Here is a 25,950-nt window from a genome sequence, read left to right as displayed (position 1 = left end):
GTTCCAACTCTATTCTGGACAGAGAGGGTTTTAGGCTCATTTTGTGACCTTCCCCAACTTGGATCAAGGTGAGAGTTTATGTGGGCACCAAATATGGCTTGGGGAGGCTCCTGTAATTTAATGGGATTTTATTGAGAATATTTCCTTTGGAAATATCTCAAAAGGTTAAAACAGACAGGAATGGTTTTCAGGGTTTTACTCAAATAATTATAATATAAAATGGGGTTGAAAATCTTATGTATGGAAAATATATGTCCCTCTGAGTTTCCATGATTTTACTCAGAATTTTCTAAGGTAGAGAAGCATTTTTCCTCGTGGGAATATCATTCTTGGCCTTAGAAACACACATGCATTTAAAATAGAAAAATAATGTTTTAAATCGTTAAATAATTTTTTTGGGAAATAATAATACTATTTGAGTTCAGATCACCAACTTTGGTTGGGAGTTCTACTAGGCATCATGAGCTAGTAGTGTAACCCAAGCAAGGTAGAGGTGATCTGATGTCAAAGAAAGGAGTTTTGGAAATTCATTTTAAATAAATAAATAAATTTTCCGTGGGTTTGGTTCAATAAGCAAACAAGCATACATTCTATCCTAGCATTCACAACATCATTAGAAAAAGTTTTAACAAGCCCCGAGTTTTGCAACTCAAAACATTGGTGGTGAAAAAACAGGGTGTGACATACCTTGTGTGTATTAAACGCCGCAACGTTACTGGGTGACTATAAAGGTGCTCTACATGTATATTTGAAGGTGTCCATTGAGTTAGCATGGATCAAGACTAGGATCTGTCACTCCGTGTGACAGAGAGGTATCTTGGGGCCCACTCGGTAATACAACATCACATATAAGCCTTGCAAGCAATGTGCCTAAAGTGTTAGTCACGAGAACTTGTATTACAGAACGAGTAAAGAGACTTGCCGGTAACGAGATTGAAATAGGTATAGGGATACCGACGATCAAACCTCGGGCATGTAACATACCGAAGGACAAAGGGAAGTTATACGGGATTACATGAATCCTTGGCACACAGGTTCAACCGATAAGATCTTCATAGAATATGTAGGATCCAATATGGACATCCAGGTCACGCTATTGGATATTGACCAGGAAGTTTCTCGGGTTATGTCTGCATAGTTCTCGAACCCGCAGGGTCTGCACACTTAAGCTTCGTCGATATTTCGGTATAGTTGACTTATAGGTGTTGGTGACCGAAGGTTGCTTCAAGTCTCGGATGAGATCACGGACGTCACGAGGGTTTCCAGAATGGTCCGGAAACGATTATTGATATATAGGATGGTTTCATTTGGTCTCTTGAAAGATTTCGGGCATTACCAGCAGTGTACCGGGAGTGACCAATGGGTTCTGGATCTTCATCGGGAGGGCCACCCACCTGGGAGTGAGCCTGGTGGCCCAGGGCTGGCGCACCAGCCCTTAGTGGGCTGGTGAGGCCAGCCCAAGTGGGCTATGGCGCTAGGAAGAAAAAAACCACAGAGAAAAGAAAAAGAGAGAGAGGGAGGTGGGAAGGGAGAGGAGGACTCCTCCTTCCCAAACCGAATTGGAGTTGGAGTCCTCCTCTCGACTTCGGCCGGCGCCCTAGGGGATCCCTTGAGCCCCAAGGCTAGCCCCTCCCCTCCTGCTATATATACTAGAGGTTTTAGGGTTTTTGAGACACAACTTTGCCACGTGCAACTCATGCCTATACCTCGTAGTTCTCCCTCTAGATCGGCTTTTTACGGAGCTTGGGCGGAGCCCTGCAGGAATAGATCATCACCATCACCGGCGCACCTTCATGCCATTGGAGAACTCATCTACTTCCCTGTCTCTCTTGCTAGATCAAGAAGGCGGATGTGGGGACCCCGACTTACGAGTCAAGATCGCCGAATGAACGTGCTCAATGATCCCAGAGACCAATGCTCACTAAACACATAGATACTGAATATTAAGAGTCTTACATCCATACATATCGCTTGATACAACAAATGACCATTGCGGTCAAGTCTTACATATATAGGGCCCTGAGGGCCAACACACCAAACTGGACCAATAGTGGAAATATTGGTCGAAAGCATGAACCCATGCCACCAGCCTTAACCTATAGGCATTATGACTGGTAAGCGTCCTAGCTCGCAAGAACATGACCGAGTTACTCCTCACCAAATCATGTTCTCTCATACCTGGTCAATGAAGTAACCAGGGACAAGCCAATGAATACTTTGAATGTACTCACAAACAGCCCATGATATGAACAATGCGAGTGAAGGATAACAATAATATGCATGTTTGCCGGATATCATCTTAGTGGTAAATAAACATGATCATGGGTATGCATCATAAGTTGAAAACTACTTTTCAAGAACAGGTTATACATATCAATATATCTGTCAAGGGCTGAACCATTCGGGTTCACTCTATATGCCAAGTCACCACACTTGGTCATATCATTACTTTTATATTAACTCCATTTACCACAAACTCAAACACACTTGGTTTATGCGGAAACGACTGGACGTAGTTTAAGCAGGATTACCCAACTATCCTTCACCGTGGACACGGCTATTCGAATAGTTTTACACTCTACAGAGGTAGTACACTGGACCCACGAGATCCGAGAAACTTTCGTGTCATCCACGACTCGCGGTATATAACATAACCGAGGTAAGTACCCGATCAATGCCTTTCCCCTGATGATACTAGCCAAAGAGGTCCACACGATTGGTACCAAGCCCACATGTTGTACGTCTTACGAGCACCGACTCTAGATAGTATCAACCATGCAGGGACCAATGGTGTGCCTAGAACACGTAAAAACAGCATAGTCGCCCTACCTGGCACGACCCCATCATGAGAGTGACCACACATCACTCTCGCCACTAGTAATGTGGCTCTTTGCTAGCACCGACCTGAGTAATCAACACAGCCCCGTCCCATAAGGGGTAATGTGGTCGTACATATAAGGTTGGGACAGTTGACACATCGTAAATTTAATCCCATTTCCGAAACCATACTCACACAAATACCCGGTGCACCACTTCACCAAAAGTGGCCACCTAACTCATCATCACCCTCGGGCATTAGTGGCACCCGATGGGGTTTTCAGAAATCTTTGATTTAATACAACAACATGCTCATGCTAATATTATTCTAACTTTTCTTGTCAACATGATACTAGCATGACCCTTATAGGTGGTAGGATCAAGCTCAATGCATGTGGTCCGGAGGAGCCATCGGTAACATCACTTCAATGATTTACCGGCACTTATGATCATATGCAACGGAAATATTTGCTACACTAGCATGCAATACAACATATGCCCAGTCATGATCAAAGGGCTGCTTGCCTTTGCTCACATAAGTCCTCGGGGTCTTCGAGGTCTTCCGCTCCAACTCCGAGTACTCCGTCTACCCGTCAACTATCGTCGGAAACAACCACGGTAAGCCACACCACAGGCAGAAATAAAATTCCCACATAAATAGAAGTTATATTTTTCTTGACTTCTCTGGTCATAAGAAAAATACCTGAAGCTTGCCATAGGAGGTTTGGATCATCAGGGATTTCTGAATGGACGAAGGGAGGAATAGGGGAATCCTTATGAAGCCCACTGACAATATTATGATAAAAATGAGTGGAGGCACTCATTTAACGGAGAACAATTTTAGAAACATTTAGGAAGTTGTCTCAATAGATTTGGAGTTGAAATGATTATACTACGAATTTTGCAATACTGGATAAATAGCAATAGGAAGATATTTATTTAATGCAACAAAATAAAGTCTGATAAAAATGTTGACCAAGGCTTAAAAAATGGGGCATGATATAACAAGTCTCTGGAAATTGGAATCACTCCAATTGGAGTTGATCTGTGTCCACTAGGATTTTCACAAAGTGGAGTTTAATTCATTCAGACACGGATTTAAATAAAAACACCACAAGAAGGTTGCTTGGAAAAATGTGCAAGGCACATATTTGGATAGCCCTGAATTTTAGGGATCTGCCGGAGTTTGAATCAAACAATTTGGAGTTAGAAAGATTTTTGAATGGATTCAGGGGTTATCTTGCGCCCAGGGCGTTAGATAGGCCTTCGGGCCGGCCCACTGGCTCGGCTTGGCCAGCCGTGCCACGCAGGAGGCACCTTGCGCGAAGTGTGCCTTCCGCGCGAGGAGACGGCCTTTCACTAAGGCACATCCACTTAAGTGGCGTAGCCCACCCGGCGGCCTCACTAGCCAGCTGACACGCGGGCTCGCTGGCCTTCTTCAACCTCCCGTCACTTCTGACTCGAGACGAGCAGAGGGGCGCCAATGCCGCTCGAGCTAGCACCCTGTGCTGCGTCCGGTGAGGCCCGGCCTCCCGGAGCCCTAGGGAGGAGGCGGCGACCTGGAGGGGAAGGATCCACCCGCCTAGGGAGGAGCTCCTCGCGGCCAGCCCCTGCCATGGCGGATGTATCCTGCAGCGACGGAGGCACGTCGCCGTGGCCACCAAGGAGGATGGGGAGCTGTGGGGGAGGGCTCACGGATGCAAGGGTAACCCCATGGCGCGACTCAGAGGAGGAGGGGATGCCCAACGTGCTCGAATTCGAGCCGAGGTCGTTGGAGCCACTTCAGCCATGGCGGGGAAACAAGGGCACGTGAGCGAGATTGGGGGCACAGGGGCATCTGGGGGAGAGAGGAGGATCTGGGGGAACCACAGAGGGCTCGGCGAACAGGGAATAAGAGGGGAGAGGAAGAGAGAACTCTGGAGCTTCGATGCACGGCAAGAGCACGCGTGCCACGGGACATTTGGCCGCATCTAGGAGTCGGAACGGGATGGACTGGTCAAGGGAGGTGCCCTGGCGCGCTGGGACACGCGACTGTTGAGGGACCCGAGCTGTAGGACAAAGAAAGGGTGCAGAGCACCGTTACTGCATGCTGCCAGCGCAGTCACCATGGCCACTCGTGTCCACAGGGCCACTAGGACCAGTCAAACTTGTCGAAACATAGGGCGCACATGCAGGAAAGAGACTCAGGAATTTAGTTGCATCTGGGGCTGGTTTGAATGGGTTTGGACTCTAATTAAGTTTGCAGCAGCAAACTTGGGGCTGGCAAAAGTGGTTTCCACAGGGAAAACGTTGGGGTGAAACCATGTCGTGGAGCATCAGGTATGGAAGGAGTACACTACTACAAAGTTTCAGCTCAAGCAAATAAGTGTAGCTAGTACTTGCTGTACAAAGCTACATTTCAGCCACAATTTATTTGAGGATGTGTTGTTCATTTTTCCTACATGAGCATGCCATCTATTGGTTTCAAACAATGCTTTGGGATGTTAGGAACCCTCTGGCAAGAGGTGAGGGCTTTGGCTTAAACAGAAATGGGGCAAGAGGGGTAAAATGGGTGATTCCAAGGGTAAAATGAGGAATAGTTACATGAAGCCTCTCTCCAATAATTGACCAGTGGCCATGGAAATGTTACTGGAGGTAAAATGTAACTATATGAAGCTGTGGCAGAAAGTTCAGCTCAAGGGTTAAAGTGGAAAGGGCCAAAGTAGCCAATAAAGTGAATGCACACAAGGTGTTTGATGAGTGGCAGAGCAACCAGATGGACTACAATGGATATGAACCTTAACAGGATCAAATAATAGATGAAAATAAGCTTGGACACCAACTTTGGGATTTGGTGGAGAAGGTTTCCAATGTAGACTTGAAAAACCCATGAAATGGGAAGAAATAGCTTTCTGCTTACAAAACTATTCAAATCAATTCCCACAAATCAATTTTTGAGCATTAAAGCATGCACAAAAAGTTTGGTGTCAATTGGAGAAACTTTATAATATAAAGTTTCCCAAAGTCAGAAATCAACATAGAGGATTTTGAGGGGCTTAGAACAAGTTCTTCTATTCTCCTTGATGCACCACTTGGTGTGGATGCATTATTGGAGTATCAGAACATGTCCACCAAATTTGAGCACAATTGGAGAAATTTGACAATGTAGAGTTGCTCAATTTGAATGAGGACAGATACGGTTTTAGAATAATTAGGGGAGTCAAATCAACTTGGATTGATATGAAACTTGGCAAGATCATCAAACATATCATAGGTGATAAGCTGGAATTTTACTGGAATTTATTGAGAATATTATAAGAAATATTCCAAAAGCTTGAAATAGGCAGGATGGGTTTTGAAGGGGTTTGCCCCATATTTTGAACATGACCATGTGTTGAAGCACATATATATGGAATATATATGCTCACTGAGTTTCCCTAAATTTTCTCAAATATTTTTGAAAGCAATAAAAATAACTTTCTTTCATAAGAGACCATTTCTGGCCTCACAGAAAGGCATTTAAATAAAAAAAATATTAAAATAATAATATTGTGGTTTTGGGAATTCATTTTGATAATGGGTTTTATATAAAATAGTTGATGCAAAATAAATTCCCTAATTTGAGGACTTGTAGTACAAATCCCATCTCAGGGGTTTTGAAAACTTAATTCAAAGAAATGCGTTTTGGTAAAAATAATATTTGGTAAAAATAGATATTGTTCCTAAACACATGGCATGATCATTAGGCAGGAGTTTTGGGCTATTGTGGTGAGTCTGGAGAATAGCAAGAATTATTGAGAATCGACACAAACATACCAGCAAGCAAGCAAACAACAGTCACTTCAAGCATCACAAGCATTCTCAAAAATTTTAAATTGGTCCTAATTTTTTAAATAAGTTAATAAGTCAGGAAGCTAACAAACAGGGTGTTACAACGGAGATCGTCATGGAGCTGTACCTTTTGCTGAACGCGGAGGTGTCGTCCGTTCGGTAATAGACCAGGACGGATCGTGGGACGACGGTGATTTGAATCACGAAGCTGTACCACTACATCAACCACGTTTCTTAACGCTTCCCGCTGAGCGATCTACAAGGGTATGTGGATCCGATCTCCCTCTCGTAGATGAACATCACCATGATAGGTCTTCGTGTGCGTAGGAAATTTTTTGTTTCCCATGCAACCTTCCCCGACACTTCATCCTCGTCATGATTTTTCCATTCAACTTTGAAAAATCTGGTTACCTTCTGACATGTCCTTCTTTCCGATTCTCCCAAGATTTTACTGGGTGCTCACAGTAAGTAAGATCTGGTCGAACGTCTATGCTGTCGTGTGATACTCATTTGTCTGGGGGTGCTCACGCACTTTCTTCACTCTGATATGTGAAAGATGTCATGGACGTATCACAATTCAGTGGGTAATTCTAGATGGTAGGCTACCTTGCCTCTCTGTGCATTTATTCGGAATTGTCCGATGAAGTGAGGTGCCAATTTCCCCTTGACTCTAAACCTTAGCAGAACCCTCATTCGGGATACTTGGAGGTATACATATTCATTTGGTTCAAAACTGAAATCTCGATGTTTTTTATCATAATAACTCTTTTGACGGCTCTAAGCTTGTTTTGAGTTTGTCTCTAATGAGTTTCACTTTGTCCTTGGCTTCTTGGAGCAAATGTTGACTGAAGATACGGCTATCACCGGTCTCTGACCAACTTAGCGGTGTACGACATCTTCGTCATAACCGTTGTTGTAGGAAAACTCGACATACGTAGGTTGTCTTCCAAACTAGTTCCGTAGGTGTGAAAACATGCTCTGAGCATGTCTTCCAAGATTTGGTTCACACGTTTAATTTGTACTCTTGTCTGGGGATCATACGCTGTACTGAACACCAGCTGTGTTCCTATTGCCTCTGTTGAACACTATGGTCTTTGGAATTCCATGCAAACAGACAATACGTGCGAGATACAACATGGCCAGCTTATGCATGGAATAAGTGGTCTTCACGGGAATGAAATGGGCCACTTTGGTGAGTAAACCAGTGATGACCCATATGAGACCGTGCCCATGTCGGGATCGGGGTAGTACGACAATGAAGTTCATGCCAATTTCATCGCACTTCCATTCAGGTACTTTCAATGGTTGCAATATGCGTGCTCGTTTTTGGTGCTCGGCCTTGATTCGCTGACATAAATCACAACATGCAATAAAAGAGGTGATATCTCTCTTCATACCATGCCACCAATATTTTGTCTGAATGTCTTTGTATATTTTTGTGCCTCGTGGATGGATTGAGTATGGCGTGGTGTGGGCTTCTTCCAAAATTTGTGCCTTGAGGTATTGTTGGTTAGGTACGCACAATCTGTCGCCATACCATAATATCCCTTGTTCATCAGTATTAAATTTCGAGGCCTTGCTTATACTCACTTTCCTTTTTATCCCCTAAATACTGGGATGCCCGTCTTCATATTTCTTGATTTGTTCGTCGAGTGTGGGATGTATTTCTAGGCGTACAACCGTGCCTTCTGGAACTAGGAACATCTTAGCTTGGCGAATTCCTGAATGAATTCAGGTCTCAAATTGTGCTGCTGTTTGGGGTTGGGTTCCTGCTGATAGCATCGACTATCACGTTCTGTTTACTAGGGTGGTAATGAATTCCCACATCATAATATTTAATCAATTCTAACCAACGGCGCTAGCATAGGTTAAGCTCTGTCTGCGTGAAAATATACTTGACACTTTTTGTGGCCCGTGTATATTTCACAACGATTTCCAAGTAAGAAGTGCCTCCATTCATTGAGAGCATGGATTACGACGTCTAATTCCAAGTCATAAAGGATAATTTTTATCATGCCATCGTAGTTGCCTTGAGGCGTAGGCTACGGCTTTTTCTTCTTGTATCACTACATATCCGAGACCTTTTCTCGATGTGTCACAGTACACTTCAAAATATTTGTGTAAGTCACGGACAATTATTACTTGTGTTGTGGTTAATTTATTCTTCAATTCTTGAAAACTATTCTTGCATGCTTCAGTCCATTCGGACTTCTTATTATTCTCGAGTAACTGAATCATCGGTTTGGCTATTGTGGAAAAGCCTTCAATAAATTTTCGCTAATACCCACCCATTCCAAGGAAACTCCTTACGTCTGTCATGTTGGCGGGTTGTTGCCGTCTAGTTACGGCTTTGACTTTCTCGGGGTCCATGGAAAGACCTTCTTGTGTCAATACATGACCCACGAATCCGACTTCTTTTAGCCAAAATTCACACTTTCTTGGCGTACAACTCATGTTTCCGCGCTTCGCCTAGTACAATTCTCAGGTGTTGTGCATGTTCTTCTGGTGTCTTGGAATAGACCAATATATCATCAATGAACACCACAATGAACTTGTCCGTATAATTGATGAATACATTGTTCATTAGATGCACACAATATGCTGGGGCATTCGTTAGTATGAACGATATCACTGTAAACTCATACAATCCGTATCTGGAGGTAAAAGTTGTTTTAGGAATATCCTCTGGTCATATTTTTAAGTGGTGATATCCCGACCTTAGATCAATCTTGGAGAAAACTTTAGCTTGCGCGAGCTGGTCATATAAATCATTTATTTGAGGCAGCATATACTTATTCTTGATACTGACCATGTTGAGGGTTCGATAATCGACACATAGCCTGAGTGTTCCATATCTCTTTTTAGCACACAATATTGGCGATCTCCATGCTCAGGAGTTGCGCCTAATATACCCTTTGTCCAGTAATTCTTTTATTTGCTTCTTTAATTCAACCAATTCAGTTGGTGCCATTCGATAATGTTTCTTTGTAAATTGGAATTGTGTTGGGTACATGTTCGATGACGAAATCTGTTTCCCAATCTGGCGGGATACCTGTCAATTCTTCTGGAAATACATATGGAAATTCACACACTACCGGAACTTTCCTCAATTCTAAAATATCCACTTTATTTAGTCGGGCTTGAGGTGTTGCGGGTCTCTCCATGGCGGCAACTCTTACTTTCTTTCCATGGTGATGGGTGAGAGTCACGGTCCAGTTGAAACAGTCAATAAAGCCTTTGTTTGTAGTCAACCAATCCATTCCCAAAATAATGTCCAAACTGATGCTTTCTATCACAATAAGATTTGCCCAAAATTTCGAACCTTTGATTTCAAGGGTAACACCCTTTCAGTAACTCTCAATGACTTGCTGTACTCCCGGGGATTTGATGGTCATTAAATTTTCCAAAGAGAGAATAGAAAAATTGTGTTTCAAGGCAAATCTCTTTGAAATAAACGAATGGGAACCTCGAGAATCAAATAAAACCTTGACATGAATTGTGTTGATAGGAAACTTACCGAGTACAACGACTCGTGCCTTCATAGCCTCTTAGTTGGCCACATGACTCAGGTGACCCTTCGTGTGGTTGTTGTTGGGGTTGAAATGGTTGCGCTTCGGAGCTGAGCTGTTATCGTGGTTGTTCGGCATTGGCGCCACATTTTCCTGATTTTGGGCACTGTCTGGAATAATGCCCTACTTCTCACAAGAAAAACACGTATTGCCTAGACGGTAAGTTAACTCCTTGTTCCTTGCATTGTAGTTATTGTTCGGACTGGTAGCTGATATTGGAGTTTGTGGTGTTGAATTTTTCCGCCCCTTAGTCTTCTGTCGGTTGTTGCAGATTGCAAAGAATTATTATGATGGCGCTTCAGAATGTCGTCCATATTGTGACGTTCGGTCTCAACCACAATTGCCTTATCAACAAGTGTCTTGAAAACAGGAGATATGTGGACAACAAGTTGACACTTCACCTGGTGCAACTCCATCTAGGAATTTCTCCATTCTATTTCTTCTGTCTTGTGCTCATCGCCAACATAACGATATAGTTGATTAAGCTGATCCAAATATTCTGTTACAGTTGAACTCTGTTGTTTGAGGTCTTCAAATTCCCTCTTTTCATAACGCTATTCGGAATATGCGCTCCACTAATGCTTTCCTTGAATTTTGCCCAGGTGATGTTGTCCTCATTTGGCTGTACGCGTATGAAATTTTCCCACCAAGACACTGGTGCTGCAATCAGATATTGTGGTGCGTACAATTAATTCTCATAGTTTGAGCATTGTGAAATAATTATTTTCCTCTAAATATCTTGCATCCAATCGTCGGCTTCCATTGGTTTATCAGTGTGTGAGAAAATCGAGGGATGAGTTTTCTGTAATTCAGCCAACCTGGAACAAAGTTGATGAGGTCCACGGTGATTTTCCTTTTTAAAAAGATGATTCATCATTTCCTGGTGCTGCTGCTGGCTTTGCTCATACATGCGACATACTTGCGAAAATTGTGAGTCATAGTTCTCCTGACTTGACTGGCATTGAGTAAAATTGTTACCTGTCTGAGTGAAATGATTTTCTTCTCGCGGACTGCGCATGGAACGAGTCCACGGACAATGCGTTTTAACTCTAGGGTGTTTTTGCAAAAATCAAATGAGTAAAATACGGGCAATTGGAGAAATTAATTTTTGTAAGTCAAACCGAGATACCCAAATATTTTTCAATAAAAACATTGTCGTGTTCGGAGAAGGACCACACATACATATCTTACACCAAACATAATTATACAATACATCACTCAGGATGTGCGTACACATTCGTTACATGTTATTTAGGATAGTGCACTTCTCCATATCCTACATGATGCAACACGACTACTTTTCTCCAAGCATACAAGCATATCATACAAGACTTCCTGACGCACTGCTACACTACTTCTAGCTGGAGGAAGACAGAATATTGATTGTCCTGCCAAGGGTAAGTCCCAGACAAGGTGCCCGATACTCAACCTCCTCCTGAATAGGATCTAGGCGAGCGACACGGGTGTGCAAAGTAGGCACGTGGATAGCAGGAAGAGCAGTCCTAATAAGGGTAGGAGCAATAACTCGATAAGACTTCTCAAGGGAAAGCAAATGGCGGCTTCTTGGCTGGACTGGTGGTGTGCATGAGGAAGAGGATGAAGGGCATGACCGAGGTGATGCGGAACGGAGACGCTCAGTCCTACTAGGAGGACAAGCCTGAGCAACATCCACATGAGCGGCTACTAAGTCATCCACTAAGCCATCAAAAGTTGACTCTAGGGACATGAGGTACTGCATGAGTAGCTGAACAACTTCATCACTGTCTCCTCTAGTGCTAGCAAAAGCATAATGACTCATGTACAGAACGTGACACGGGAGGTAGTGATAAGGATGAGTTTTCATCACTCGAAGGATGTCCCAGAGGCATCAATAGCCTCCCTCACATCCATCTGCATAGCCTACCTCTCCGTAGGCATGCCTCTCCCGACAAAGCAAAGGCTGCGGGTCTCGATGCGTCCACCCTTACACTGCACCAAGGCGTGATCCATATTCAGAGCGGTGCTGATCTTATGACAATAGAGCGAGTACTCGGTACGTATTGTTGGTCCAATCGCGATCCTGACGATGATGGAGTGGAGTCGCAAAAATCCCGCCAATTCGTTGGCGAATACTTATGACAGGCAACCGTTGCCATCCATCTACTGAGTAGACTAAAATCGCTAGATAGTCATAACATAAATATATGTTGACGAGCGGAAAAATTTCTATAGTATGTAGAACACTCAAATTAACTTTGACTAATTAACCGGTTAGCGATCATAGCTAATGGTTTCCAACAGTCAGCGTGGGTGTGATACCAAGGTTTTCAGGATCGGTTTCCAAATAATATAATTATCGAAAATCAGCCATGAATTTTATCCCAGCGTAGAAATTAATTCACACTCATAGACCAATATTGATAAAGAAAAACCAGTAGTACTTAAGTGGAGGCCTCTCAACAGTTTATTATAAGCACACCCATATTTAGCATAACGGCAGATATAACACAATGGTCATGGGGGGAGTAGCACTACTACTCGCAAATATAGTTGGATGTGTCACAATGTAGTGAGGAGACACGGCTTAAATACTACTATGCGCCAAGCATCAGAGTGACGCTGGACAATATATTCATGGTGGCGGAAGTGGTGGAATAATACAATGGTGGAACCCAAGATCGCAAGACTGACTGGTATTCCTATAGGCATCGTATTCGCTATCATACTCTTAATCCATGAGATCTCCTTCATCAATATCTGGCCAAATCGACAAGCCAGTGAGTACTTTTGAAAGCACTCGCAAGACAGTTCAGACATAACATAAAATGAATGCAAACAAAATGCATATGCATAGGTTCATTTAATTGTCCCAATCAATAAGGTTAATAAATTAGCAGTAAGTTGAAGTACAGTAAACATAGATAAGTCAGAAGGTAATCCTCCCTAAATATCCAAGAAATAAAAATGCACCGATCGGGTGTCTGAAGCGACACCTCAAAAGGTTAATAATAAAAATAAACCACCACACTCGGGCGTCTAAGAGATACCACGTAAAGGGCTTAACGGAACAAATAACTTGCCACAGTCGGGCATCTTGGCGACACGACATAAAGGGCTTAATGAAATAAATAACTGACCTCAGTCCGGCGTATAAGCTACACCACAGAAAGGGCATAATAATATAAATAACTGACCACAATCGGGCGTCTATGCGACACCATGGAAAGGGCATAACAAAATAATTAACTCACCACAGTTGGGCGTCTATGCGACACCACGGTAAGGGCATAATAAAATAATTAACTCTCCACAGTCGGGTGTCTACACGACAGCTCAGAAAGGGCATAATAAAATGTATGACAACAAGTGAATATCCGGGTGGTACAACCAATCTACATGATACTCAACATAACCAAGGTTGTAACAAGTTAATTCTAAATTTTAGAGTCATATAATCAATAGTAAGAGTTTTCATAAGTAATATTTTGTTCTCCAGAGACCGGCACGATGACCAACACTTGGCCTGTCAACCAGTCATCCTTGACCGTGGACACGACTACTCGAATAGTTTTGCCTCTGTAGAGGGTGTACTCTTTACTCACAACCAACGGGTTTCGACAGTCACAAGGACTAATCCCGAGTATAGAATTTTAGAAGTAAACACACAAAACCAGCACACACCCATTTTGACCCAGCAAGGTCCGGAATCATCCGGATTATGCTTCGAGGGAAAAACTATAAGACGGGGAGGCCAAAATCCTCGAATAGCATGGGATCCAAATTATATTGCGCACTACTAAGGGTTCCCCCCACTCGGCCCCATGCCGGAAACAACCATGCCCCCTGACTGGTTGACTGGCATTATTCCATGGCCATGGAACCTTCATCTGGCCTCTCAACTTGGTGTGCACATGGAAATAGGATTACAACTTACTAAGACTGACAAGACTCGATCTATGCTGATACTGTAGGTGTTAATTTAATCACATACTGTCGTGCATCCTGCATGACCAGACGACAACCTAGCACGTCCCGCCTGACTCGGATGTCCAAAGGCCTCTCATCACTTCACAACTGTTAACTTAACCATGCATATAATCATACCCCATTTCATGCTACAATTTTTTATGGACGAAGTTTATCAAGCACTCATGTCAGCAAACATCACATCAAATGTGCAAACATGCTTGCATGGGTCGACGAAGTTGGCGTCTAGCTCGGTGAAGTTGACGGCAGCGTCTCTTCCTTCGGTATCTATGTCACACAAATATCGGATTCTAACATAAATATCGAGTGCTTATAAAAGTTGTCCCAAAATAGTTTGAGTACATATCACAAAAAGCTGGACCATAGAATAAAATTTCAAAAAAAGAATAATCTCAAAAGCCTTTTTAGTTTAAAAATTATAAAGAAAATGAAATCATGGACCTTTTTGTGATAAACAGAAAGTTACCCACGGGGTAGGCTTGAAAAACAGAAATTGTTTCAGAGAAAATACACAAGCTAGAAAGGAATACACATTCTGGCAAAAGACATGTTGGAAAAATGGTTCGCAAAGGATAGATTCCTGACAGTGGGCCACCACTATCAGCTATGAATCTCAACGTCGGTGGCAGAGAGCTCGCGGCATCGCTAGATACGGTGTGCTGCGAATGAGAGAGGGAGGCTCGTAGTGGTCCTTTACGATGGTGGATGGTGGAAGGGGTCATCGGCGAGCACCGCGTCAACGTCAACTTCAACTTCGACGAATGGCGGCTTTGGGTGCATGTTGATCTCGTCAGAGACCCCTACAACCGTCAAATTGGAGCTCGGGATAGAGGTGCGGGTGCTCTAGGAGTCTACTGGCCAAGCTAAGGTTGCAGAGGCACGCTCACGAGAGCAAATTTAGGTGGAACCCGAAGCTGATCGGGGTGGCCAGATGTAACACCCTCAAATTTTAATTTTGGATCTTAAGATTTAATTATTTCTAAATAGAGTTATTGGAATTTTTATAAAAACCTCTTTTGGAAGCTTTTGGAAACTTTATCTTGAGAAAAACTCACATGAGATTTGTTGACTTAACTTCTGGTTTGGCTAGAGTTTCTATACAAATTCTTACTTGACAGAAATTTCATTCTGAGAATTTCATCTCTTATTTTATTTAAAATTCATAATTGGCTTTATGCTCAATTTTGCTCTCTAAAATTTCAGGAAATTATTCCCTCTCCCTATTTTAAAGATTTCATTCCCACAACCGTCATGTGTCCTCACGACAATTATTAAAACAATCTCATAATGTTTTGGAAGTGTTTATTATTATTATTATTATCGATTTTAAATTGATTCTAGAAATTTTCTATAATCATTTTTGGACCCCAAAAAGGAACCTATAGTTTCCTTTAGCTTCTCACCCCGAGTAAAGTATCCATGGTAGCCCTTGGTACCCTCAACCTAGTTCACCAAAAACATTGTGCTTTCGAGTTCAAAATTTTCAAAATTTGTTTGACTGAAATTTGGACCAGATTTGATATTTTTGTTTAAAACCCATCTTATTGAACTCCAAAATTTATGAATTAATTCATGCCGCCTCTACTGCCAAAGGGAAGCCCCTCCAAAAAATTTCAGCCCCAAACTCATTTCCCTCATGCGAGTAGCATTTCGTCGAACATTTGGCATGTATAGTTTGTGTGAACGTGAGATTTCACTGTCAATCTTGCCAGTGCACGCATTGGCCGCTTACTCTCTTCTTATCCAGGGCGCCGCACAGTCTCTTGGCTGGTTGTGGTCCTCGGGTATGAGCTGGCCTGTCGGTGCCAGCCACAACCGTGGCATTAGCAACCCCAGTTTCGACCCCTAGAGTCCCGTGTGCAAATCGGCGCAGTCCAGCACCGCCCAAGCCACCAGGAGTCCCCGCGTGTCCGTGCCCCACCCTGCGCGCTGCAACAACGTCACCGTGGCCAGAGCCGCACAGAGTGAGCCATCTGTAGCCGCCGTGCCCATGAGCGTTGTTGCATCGAGCGGCGACATCACCGTGGATTAGAGCTCGATTAGTAGTAAAATGGGACCCCTGGAGTTTCTATAGTTGTCCCAGCCGTTGTAAGCGCGTGCGGATCCTTACGGCTTGCCGTGCTCGGCGCCGGAATTAACCCCGTCATGGCACCTCATAGACCGCCTATAAATAGACGACCCCGGGCCTCTCTAGCAACCCAGCACCACTCCACCTCACAACAGAGCCATGCCCAGCCCCTCGGAGAACCTCGGGAGGGTCTTCTTCTGTTGGAAATATGCCCTAGATTCAATAATAAATTGGTTATTATTATATTTCCTAGTACATGATAATTGTCTATTACTCATACTACAATTGTATTAACTGGAAACTATAATACATGCGTGACTATATAGATCACAATGTGTCCCTAGTGAGCCTCTAGTTGGCTAGCTCATTGATCAATAGATGATCATGGTTTCCTGATCATGGACATTGGATGTCATTGAAAATAGGATCACATCATTGGGGAATGATGTGATGGACAAGACCCAATCCTAAGCATAGCACTAGATCGTATTGTTCGTCTGCTAAAGCTTTTCTAATGTCAAGTATCATTTCCTTGGACCATGAGATTGTGCAACTCCTGGATACCGTCGGAATGCTTTGGGTGTATCAAATGTCACAACCTAACTACGTGATTATAAAGGTGCACTACGGGTATCTCCGAAACTGTTTGTTGGGTCGTACGAATTGAGACTGGATTTGTTACTCCATGTGATGGAGAGGTATCACTGGGACCACTCGGTAATCCATCATCATATTGAGCTCAGTGTGACAAAGGAGTTTGCCACTGGATGATGTATTACGGAACAAGTAAATAGACTTTCCGGTAATGAGATTGAACAAGGTATAGGGATACCGACGATTGAATCTCGGGCAAGTATCATTCCAGTAGACAAAGGGAATTGTATACGGGATTGATCGAATCCTTGACATCATGGTTCATCTGATGAGATCATCGTGGAACATGAGGGAACCAACATGGATATCCATACCCTATGGTTGGTTATTGACCAGACAGGTGTCTCGGTCATGTCTGCATGTCTCCCGAACCCGTATGGTCTACACACTTTAAGGTTCGATGACTCTAGGGTTATAGGGAAATAGTGTACGTGGTTACGAAAGGTTGTTCGGAGTCCCGGATGAGATCCCGGACGTCACGAGGAGCTCCGAAATGGTCCGGAGGTAAAGATTGATATATAGGAAGTCATGTTTTGGTCACCTGAAAAGTTTCGGGCTCATCGGTAGTGTACCGGGAGTGCCGGGAGGGGTGTGACGACCAAAGGACTTCATGGGATGTTAGAGGAGGTGGACCAGCCCTTATTAGGCTGGCCAAGGCCTTCCCTAAAGGCCCATGCGGCTAGGGAAAAAGAGATAAGGCAAAAGAGGATTTAAAAGGAAGGGATCCACCTCCCTTGTGGGAGGTGGACTCCTCCCTAGCTCGGCCAAACCTCGCCTCCTTGGCGGAGGGGCCAAGGCAGCCCTCCCTCTCCCTCCTTCTATATATACTTGAGGTTTTGGCCCTTTTGAGACATACAATTCAACTCTCCACGACGCAGCCATACTCCTCCTCGTTCTCGTCCTCCGTAGTAATTAGCAAAGCTATGCCGGAGTACCACGTAGCTCCACCATCACCATGCCGTCATGTTGCCGGAGCTCTCCCTCAAACTCTCCTCCATCCTTGCTGGATCCGTGTGTTGCAAACGTCACCGGGCTCCACGTGTGTTGAACGCAGAGGCGCCGACATTCGGCGCATTGATCGGAATCCACCGCGATCCGAATCGCTGCGAGTACGACTACATCAACTGTGTTCTAGTAACGCTTCCGCTTCGCAATCTTCAAAGGTATTAAGATGCTCTACAACCTCTCTCGTTGCTGGTTTCTCCATAGATAGATCCTTGCATGGCGTAGGAAAATTTTGAAATTACTACGTTCCCCAAAAGTGGCATCCGAGCCAAGGTTCTATGCGTAGGTTCTATGCATGAGTAGAACACAAAAGTTGTGGGCACTGATTTTGTCAATTGCTTGTTGTTACTAGTCTTATCTTGATGCGGCGGCATCATGGGATGAAGCGGCCCGGACAGACTTTACACGTACTCTTACATGAGATTGGTTCCACCGACCGACATGCACTTGTTGCATAAGGTGGGTAGCGGGTGTCTGTCTCTCCCACTTTAGTCGGATCGGATTTGATGAAGAGGGTCCTTATGAAGGGTAAATAGCATTGGCATATCAACATTGTGGCTGTCACATAGGTAAGAAGCGTTCTTGCTAGAAACTCTAATGAACCACGTAAAACTTGCAACAACAATTAGAGGACGTCTAACTTGTTTTTGTAGGGTATGCTATGTGATGTGATATGACGAAAAGGATGTGATGTATGAGATTGATCATGTTCTTGTAATAGGATTCATGACTTGCATGTCGATGAGTATGACAACCGGCAGGAGCCATACGAGTTGTCTTAATTTATTGTATGAGATGCAACGCCATGTTCATTACTTCACTTTATCGCTAACGGTTAGCTATAGTAGTAGAAGTAATAGTTGGCGTGACGACTTCACGGAGAAGCAATGATGGAGATCATTATGATGGAGATCATGGTGTCGTGCTGGTGACAATGATGATCATGGTGCCCGAAAAATCAAGATCAAAGGAGCAACATGATATTGGCCATATCATGTCACCATATGATTGCATGTGATGTTTATCACATTTTACATCTTATTTCTTAGAATGATGGTAGCGAAGATAAGATGATCCATCATTAAAATTTCGAGATATGTATTCCCCTAAGTGTGCACTGTTGCGAAGGTTCATTGTTTCGAAGCACCACGTGTTGAGCGGATGTGATAGACTCTAACGTTCGCATACAACAGGTGTAAGCCAGTTTACACACGCAGAACACTTAGGTTGACTCGATGAGCCTAGCATGTACAGATATGGCCTTGAATACGGGGGACCGAAAGGTCGAACATGAGTCGTATGGTTGATACGATCAACATAGAGATGCTCACCATTGATGACTAGTCCGTCTCACGTGATAATCGGACACGCGCTAGTAGACGCAGATCATGTAACACTTGGATGACTAGAGGGATGTCGACCTGAGTGGGAGTTCATTGAATAATTTGATTAGATGAACTTATGAACATAGTGAAAAGGTCTTTGCAAATTATTGCGCTATAGCTCTACGGGTTTTTGATATGTTCCTAGAGAAAACTTAGTTGAAAGTTGATAGTAGCAATTATGCGGACTAGGTCCGTTAATTGAGGATTTTCCTCATTGCTGCGCGGAAGGCTTATGTCCTTAATGCACACTCGGTGTGCTGAACCCCAAGCGTCGTCTGTGGATGTTGCGAACATCTGACATACACGTTTTTGATAATTACATGATAGTTCAGTGAATAATGCTTAAATGGCTTAGAATTGGGGCGTGAAAGACATTTCGAACGTCACGGGACATATGAGATGTTCCCAGAGGTGAAATTGGGATTTCATGCTCGTTTCCTTGTTGAGAGGTATGAGACCTGTGACAAGATTCTTTGTCTACAAAGTAAAGGAGAAAAACTCAATCGTTTGACACCGCGAAAGTAGAAATCAAAAGGGAGCATCAATTTTTGATGGTTAGTAAAACCGCTAGTTTCACAGAAGGGCAAAGTGCAAGAAGGGATACTTCATGAAACGACATATTAGTTGCTGCTCTAGTGAAGAGAACCAAGGTTGAATCCAAACTCGAGACTAAGTGCTCTTGTAATGAGGGGAAGAGTCACTGAACTACCCTACATACTTGGTAGATAAGGAGGCGGGAAAAGTCGACAAAAGTATATTAGATATACATGATATTGATGTGTACTTTACTAGTACTCCTAGCAGCGCCAGGCTATTGGATACTGGTTCAGTTGTTGAGTGTTAGTAACTCGCACTAAAAGCTACGGAATGAACAAAGACTAGCTAAAGGCGAGGTGACGATGTGTGTTGGAAATGTTTCCAAGGTTGATGTGATGAAACATCGCACGCTCCCTCTACCATCGAGATTAGTGTTAAACCTAAATAATTGTTATTTGGTATTTGCGTTGAGCATAGACATGATTGGATTATGTTTACTGCAATACGGTTATTCATTTAAAAGAATAATGGTTGTTCTGTTTACTTGAATAATACCTTCAATGGTCTTGCACCTAAAATGCACGGTTTATTGAATCTCGATCGTAGTGATACAGATGTTCATAATATTGTTGCCAGAAGATACAAAGTAGTAATGATAGTACCACTTACTTGTGGCAGTGCTGCTTGAGTTATATTGGTATAAAATGCATGAAGAAGCTCAATGCTGATGGATCTTTGTACTCACTCATTTTTGAAATGTTTGAGACATGGAGACCATGCCTATTGGTATAAATGCATTAAGAAACTCCATGCGGATGGATCATTTGGACTCACTTGATTTTTGAATCACTCAAGACATGCAAATCACCCCACATGGGCAAGATGACTGAAGACCACATTTTCCAATGAGATGGAACAAGAAAGTAACTTGTTCGAAGTAATACATTTTCATGTGTGCAGTCCAATAAGAGCTGAGGCACGCAGTGGATATAATTGTGTTCTTACTTCACAGATGATTTGAGTAGATACTAGTGCATTTACTTGATGAAACACAAGTCTGAATTATTGAAAGGTTCAATTAATTTTAGAGTGAAGTTGAACATCATCGTGACAAGAGGATAATATGTCTATGATGTGATCGTGGAGGTAAACATATATATCCGAGTTACGTGTTTTGTTAAACATATTTAAGACAATGTGAAAATTGTTTCACAACTCTTGCCGCCTGGAACACCATAGTCTGATGGCGTGGCCGTATGTCATAGTCGTGCCCTATTAGATATGGTGCATAGTATGATGTTTCTTATCAAATTACCACTATCGTTTATGGGTTAGGCATTAGAGACGACCGCATTCACTTTAAATAGGGCACCACGTAATGCCGTTGAGATGACACTGTATGAATTAAGGTTTAGAGAAACCTAAACAGTTGTTTCTTAAAAGTTTGGGGCTGCGATGCTTATGTGAAATATTTTCAGACTGATAAGCTCGAACCCAAAGAAGATAAATGCATCTTCATAGGACACTCAAAAGCAGTTGGGTATACCTTCTATCTCAGATCCGGAAGCAAAGTGTTTGTTTCTAGAAACGGGTCCTTTCTTGAGGTAAAGTTTCTCTCGAAAGAATTGAGTGGGAGGATGGTCGACACTTGATTAGGTTATTGAACCATCACCTCAACCAGTGTGTGTAGAAGGACACAGGAAGTTGTTCCTGTGGCGCCTACACTAATTAAAGTGGAAGCGGATGATAGTGATCATGAAGCTTCGGATCATGATATTCGTTTATTATCCATGATATTGGAAATATGCCCTAGAGGTAATAATAAATTCCCAAACTATTGGAAATATGCCCTAGAGGCAATAGTAAATTAGTTATTATTATATATCTTTGTTCATGATAATCGTTTATTATCCATGATATAATTGTATTGATTGAAAACTCAAATACATGTGTGGATACATAGACAAAACAATGTCCCTAGTAAGCCTGTAGTTGACTAGCTCGTTGATCAAAGATGGTCAAGGATTCCTGAGCATAGACAAGTGTTGTCACTTGATAACGGGATCACATCATTGGGAGAATGATGTGATGGACAAGACCCAAACTATAAACGTAGCATATGATCGTGTCAGTTTATTGTTACTGTTTTCTGCATGTCAATGTGTCTGTTCCTATGACCATAAGATCATGCAAGTCCCGGACACCAGAGGAATAGCTCGTGTGTTATCAAACGTCGCAACGTAACTGGGTGACTATAAAGATGCTCTACATGTATCTCCAAAGGTGTCTGTTGGGTTGGCATGGATCAAGACAGGGATTTGTCACTCCGTATCACGGAGAGGTATCGGGGGTCCACTCGATAATACAACATCACAATAAGCCTTGCAAGAAATGTGACTAAGAATTTAGTCACGGGATCTTGTATTACGGAACGAGTAAAGAGACTTGCCGGTAACGAGATTGAACTAGGTATAGAGATACCAACGATCGAATCTCGGGCAAATAACATACCGAAGGACAAAGGGAATATCATACGAGATTATATGAATCCTTGACATAGAGGTTCAACCGATAGAAATCTTCGTAGAATATGTAGGAGCTAATATGGACATCCATATCCCGCTGTTGGTTATTGATCGGGGAGTGACTCGGGTCATGTCTGCATAGTTCTCAAACCCGTAGGGTCTGCACACTTACGGTTCGGTGACGTTTCGGTATAGTTGAGTTATATGTGTTGGTGACCGAAGTTTTGTTCGAAGTCCCGAATGTCACGAGGAGTTCTGAAATGGTCCGGAAACAAGGATTGATATATAGGAAGTTCCTGTTTGGATTCCGAAAGATTTTCGGGCATTAGCAGCAGTGTACCGGGAGTGACGAATGGGTTCCGGGGGCCCACTGTGTGGGCCCACCACGCCCCAAGGGGTCCACATGGGTTTATTGGATGCGCAATAAGGTATAATGGGCTGACAAAGTCATCCAAGGAAAGCCCATGAGGTAAAAGTGCAAAATCCAATAGAGGTGGAAAAATAAGGACGGAGTCCTAATCCAAGTGGGATTGGAGGAGGACTCCTCTCTTCCCAACTTCGGCCGACCCAAGGAGGCCTTCCTTGGTGCGCCAAGGCTGCCCTCCGTCCCCCTATATATACTAGAGGTTTAGGGCTTCTGAGACACAACTTCGCCACATGCTGCCCTCTCCTCTAGATCATAGTTCTTCCTCTAGATCGGTTTTCTGTGGAGCTCGGGCGGAGCCCTGCAGGAATAGATCATCACCATCACCGGCGTGCCGTCACACTGTCAGAGAACTCAGCAACTTCCCCGCCCCTCTTGCTGGATCAAGAAGGCGGAGATCGTCATCGAGCTGTACGTGTGCGGAATGCGGAGGTGCCGTCCGTTCGACACTTGATCGGGACGGATCGTGAGACGGTTCGTGAGACGGATCATCGGACGGTTCGTGGGACGGATCGTGAAGAAGTACCACTACCTCAACCGCGTTTATGAACGCTTCCGTTTAGCGATCTACAAGGGTATGTGGATCCGATCTCCCTCTCGTAGATGATCATCACCATGATAGGTCTTCATGTGGATAGGAAATTTTTTGTTTCCCATGCAACGTTCCCCAAGAGTGGCATCATGAGCTAGGTTCATGCGTAGACGAAATCTCGAGTAGAACACAAATTTTTTTGTGGGCGTTGATGTTCAATTTGCTTTCCTCCTTAGTATTTTCTCGATTCGGCGGTATTGGTGGATTGAAGAGGCCCGGACCAACCTTACTCGTACGCTTACGAGAGCCGGTTTCATCGACTAACATGCAACTTGTTGCATAAAGATGACTGGCGGGTGTATTTTTCTTCAACTTTAGTTGAATCGGATTTTACCGAGGCGGTCCTTGGAGAAAGGTTAAATAGCAATTTGCATATCACCGTTGTGGCTTTGCGTAAGTAAGATGCGATCATACTAGATACTCATAGCAGCCACGTAAAACATGCAACAACAAATTAGAGGACGTCTAACTTGTTTTTGCAGGGTATGCATGTGATGTGATATGGCCAAAGACATGATGTGATATATTGGATGTATGAGATGATCATGTTGTAATAGTTAAATACCGACTTACACATCGATGCTACGGCAACCGGCAGGAGCCATAGGTTATCTTTAAACTAACATTTGTGCTTGAAGATGCGTTTACTATATTTCTTGCTTGTAGCTTTAGTAGTCATAGAATAGATAGCACGACAACCTCGATGGCGGCACGATGATGGAGATCATGGTGTGTCACTGGTGACGATGAAGATCATGCCGATGCTTTTGTGATGGAGATCAAGAAGCAAAAGATCATGGCCATATCATGTCACTTATGAATTGCATGTGTTGTTAATCCTTTTGTGCACCTTATCTTGCTTAGAACGACGGTAGCATTATAAGGTGATCCCTCACTTAAATTTCAAGATAAAATTGTGTTCTCCCCGATTGTGCACTGTTGCAATAGTTCGTCGTTTCGAGACACCACGTGATGATCGGCTGTGATAGACTCAACGTTCACATACAACGGGTGCAAAACAGTTGCACACGCGGAACACTAGGATTAAAATTGACGAGCCTAGCATGTACAGACATGGACTCGGAACACAAGAGACTGAAAGGTCGAGCATGAATCATATAGTTGATATGATCAACATGGAGATGTTCACCACTGAAACTATACTCAACTCACGTGATGATCGGAATTGAGTTAGTAGATTTGGATCATGCAACACTCAAATAACTAGAGGGATGTCTATTTGAGTAGGAGTTTATTAGTAATATGATTAGCTAAACTCTAATTATCATGAACATAGTCAAAAGGTCTTTGCAAATTACTTTGTAGCTTGCGTTGTAGCTCTACTATGTTTATATGTTCCTAGAGAAAATTTAGTTGAAAGATGATAGTAGAATTTGTTTGGACTAAGTTCATGAACTGAGAATTATCCTCATTGCTGCTCAGTAGGCTTATGTCCTCAATGCACCGCTCGGTGTGCTGCACCTCGAGCGTCGTCTGTGGATGTTGCGAACATCTGACATACACGTTTTGTATGACTTCGTGATAGTTCAGTGCGTAATACTTAACGACTTAGATGTAAGTGTTGGAAATATGCCCTAGAGGAAATAATAAATTAGTTATTATTATATCTCCTTGTTCATAATAATCGTTTATTATCCAATGCTAGAATTGTATTGATTGTAAACTCAAATACATGTGTGGATACATAGACAACACACTGTCCCTAGTGAGCCTCTAGTTGACTAGTTCATTGATCAAAGATGGTCAAGGTTCCCTGGCCAAAGGCAAGTGTTGTCACTTGATAACGGGATCACATCATTAGGAGAATCATGTGATGGACAAGACCCAAATTATATACGTAGCATACTGATCGTGTCGTTTTATCGCTATTGTTTTCTGCGTGTCAAAAATTCGTTCCTATGACCATGAGATCATATAACTCACTGGCACCGGAGGAATACCTTATGTGCATCAAACTTCGCAATGTAAATAGGTTACTATAAAGGTGCTCTACAGGTATCTCTGAAGGTGTGCGTTGAGTTAGTATGGATCAAGACTGGGATTTATCACTCCGTGTGACGGAGAGGTATCTCGGGGCCCACTCGATAATACAACATCACACACAAGCCGTGCAAGCAATGTGACTAAGTGTAAGTCACGGGATCTTGTATTACAGAACGAGTAAAGATACTTGCTGATAACGAGATTTAAATAGGTATGCAGATACCGACGATCGAATCTCGGGCAAGTAACATACCGAAGGACAAAGGGTATAACATACAGGATTATATGAATCCTTGACACTGAGGTTCAACCGATAAGATCTTCGGAGAATATGTAGGATCCAATATGGGCATCAAGGTCCCGCTATTGGATGTTGACCAAGGAGTGCCTTGGGGCATGTCTACATAGTTCTAGAACCCGTAGGGTCTGCACACTTAAGGTTCGATGATGTTTTAATATAGTTGAGTTATATGTGTGGTTACCGAATGTTGTTCGGAGTCCTGGATGAGATGACAGACGTCACGAGGGTGGTTTCCGGAATGGTCCGGAAACGAAGATTGATATATAGGATGGCTTGATTTGGTTACCGAAAGG

Source organism: Hordeum vulgare, chromosome 4H (genome assembly GCF_904849725.1).
Source record: "Hordeum vulgare subsp. vulgare chromosome 4H, MorexV3_pseudomolecules_assembly, whole genome shotgun sequence".
In the NCBI taxonomy this organism is placed as follows: domain Eukaryota; kingdom Viridiplantae; phylum Streptophyta; class Magnoliopsida; order Poales; family Poaceae; genus Hordeum; species Hordeum vulgare.
This window is presented reverse-complemented; position numbering follows the sequence as displayed.